Source organism: Manihot esculenta, chromosome 16 (genome assembly GCF_001659605.2).
Source record: "Manihot esculenta cultivar AM560-2 chromosome 16, M.esculenta_v8, whole genome shotgun sequence".
NCBI lineage: Eukaryota > Viridiplantae > Streptophyta > Magnoliopsida > Malpighiales > Euphorbiaceae > Manihot > Manihot esculenta.
Genome location: NC_035176.2, coordinates 9,118,480 through 9,121,516, shown reverse-complemented (window position 1 = coordinate 9,121,516; position 3,037 = coordinate 9,118,480).

Sequence of the window (3,037 nt, the reverse complement as noted above, 5' to 3'; positions counted from 1 at the left end):
ATCCATTTTTCAATTGTATGAATATAAACAAGATAAGAGTAGAGACAAAGGCAAGAACTCCATTTTTATTAATAGAAAATTTACTCTTATTATAAAATGATCTCTAATAAGCTTTGATCTAAACTTTTACAGACTTCACATTTATTCAGTTGAATATCTCTTAGAGGAGAAAGGAGATGTGCTCAAGCTTGTCCTTTCCATCTTTGGTCAAGATGAGGTTCCCAACTTTGAGGAGATCTTGATTTTCATGCTTTAATCCGTAGCAATTACCGATATCATGCCTAACTGTTTAATGAAATTGGCAAAGTAGGTTGAAGTCAAAGTTGACTAGCAAAGAGTTTGATACTAGTCTAGGTTTTAAAGGTTACAAAAGACCTTTTTCTTTCAAATGTAAAAGCACCTATTCCATTAGAATAGGCAACTCGTTAAACTCCTTTTTAGTTAGCTTGTGGGCTTATGGAGCTTCCTTGTTAGGAGGTGCATTTGAGTTTTTTGCCTTTTCCAATCTCTTTTTATGTATGAGGAACTGAGCATTAAGCTCTATATTCTCCTTCAATAGCTTATTCTCAGGATCTCTGACCCTCACTCTTTTAACATCTAGCTCTTACAAAACTTTCCAAAAGTCCTCCATTTCTTGGATATTCCCTCTTCTCGACATGTCTTCCAAATCTTTATACAATCAAGTGGGCAAAGGTAAATGCAATGTTATGAGTATGCATGGATGAATATTACTCAACCTCAACTTTGCTTGAAACTAGATTGTGGGAACTAGATGAACCAGATTGGTAGGACTGAAGAGCCAAAAACTGAAAGCACTTTCCTTATTCCTCTAACACTCTTGTATAAAAAGGTAGGTATCTTGGATAGTCTAACACTTCATATTCCTATGGCTCTATGGTATGACTGGGCTAATACCAATAGGGGGTTATACCCCGTGACGGTTTCTTTTCACTTAAAAAATAATGACTATCTAACCTAAAAGTTAGAAATATAAGTGGACTTCCACTTGCCCCCAAGAATATGTAATAGGCTTGGGCCTTTCCATGCCATGTGTTATATGGCTTTGATGTTCAACTTTTGGGCCCAAACATATTTCATACTCCTTTAGACTTATACATCTAATGCATAGGGTAGATTGGCAACACATAACATGCACACGGGTCTTAAGCCGCATGTTTCTAGGGCTTAACATGGATTCGTCCTTATACTTTATTTTAGGCCAGTAGATTGTTTCTTTCATGGCTAAGACCCTCCATTGATAGGCCTCCCATTGCTAACCAGATGAAAGAAAAAGGTGCAAACAACTGTCTAAGAACCCTTTTAATATACCTAAAGGTATAAGGCCTATGATTTGTGATACAACCAACTTACACTAGCTCGAATGGAACTACCACCTCCTTGATCCACATCACGAGGCTTAAAGGTTTAATGGTACATTAGTGTGTGATAAAGTGTTCATGCAATGTAAAGATTTTCTAGGAAGTACAAGAATAAAATATAAGAAATATATGATATTACAATCCTTTATTCCCAATGGAGTTGCCAAAACTGTGGGCATACGAATTCTCCACATGTGTTAGGGTCTTATATTCCTATAATACTACCATGAGATGTATATATTTTATTTGCTCAATGAAGAATGGAGAAAAGGAGTTGCCACCATAATGGGAATAAGGACAAAGTGAAGAATGTAGTTGAGTGACTTACTCCTACCAAAGATCCATTATCTTTCATAATCCATGATATAATAGTCTAGGTTTAGGATAGTGGATACAAGATAAGGAAGGTGTTAGGCATCCTTCTCGCCTGGAAATCACTGCTGAGAAATAGTACCAGCCTTCTGTAGCATCTCTTATATTCTATCTTAATATATTAATTAGGAAATCCCTTTCAGATGTAATCCAAACTAGTTTACACACACATTTTAGTAAAGCACTTAACTCATGTGCATCTTAAGCGTAAGCATGTGAGGTTTCTTCTTTACCTTTAGATAAGATGATTACCAAGTTGCTCTATTAGTCACATTCTTAAGTTCATTTCATGGCATGGTTCAATTTGCATCTAAGAGTGGGTTCTTAGCATGCATGGTTTCTATGTTTAATTTGGCACATTGTAAGCAAAAGGATTCACTAAGTCTCTAAGCATGTATCTTAAACTCAATTTTATATTTAACTTACCCTAAGGATTTTTTGGTATTCTTGAATGAATAGGGTTTAAGGAAAGAGATGTATTTATAGGAGAAGTGAACACTCTAATCCCTTTTAAATCATTATATGGCTGGCCACTTTGGGTTTTGGATTGATTTAGGGCTGATTTTAGTTCAATAATCTTTTAATGTCTTTTCAAGGTCCCATAACTTTTAAAAATTATAACATGATCCCTTATAAGCTTGTTTGGGTGAACAAGCCAAGTGGCCCATTGGCCATCCTTCTTTTTTAAGTTTAGGCGTACTCTTCTAAGGATCAAAAAAAAACTTTATGCCTTATGTAAAAGTCCTAAAAACACATGGTGAAGCTCAACCCTTTCCCCAATTTCCCCTTTTCTTTAATTCTCCAACTCATTTTTTTAATTTTTTTAATTTTTTTTCAATTTTTATTTTATTTTTCATTTTTTTTATTTCTATATACATTTTTTCATGGCATAAAATATCTCCTAGAAACTCATTAATTAATTTTAAATGCAATAGAACCATGATGTGATTCTCACCTTCGAACCCTTATAGCTTTAAATGTGCATATATACATATCGTACAAAACCAAAAGTCTACACCCATAGAGCTCAAGGTAGTATGTAAGCCTAATGGCAGTCCAAAAGTCCAATTTTGAAGGCCTTTTGCATAGGGTTTGGCCTATTGGCCTTATATTAAGATAGCTTCTTTTTTTTTTTTTAGTTATAGGAAGATTGTAATTTTAATTGGTTTTGGGCTCTGAAAAGAGATTTATAAATAATTCTTTCTCCTCCTCCCTATTCTTTTAGTTGTATGAAGGGTTGTAATTAATTTGTCTTCTCCTTTCTCATTTATTTGAATGGTTTTATC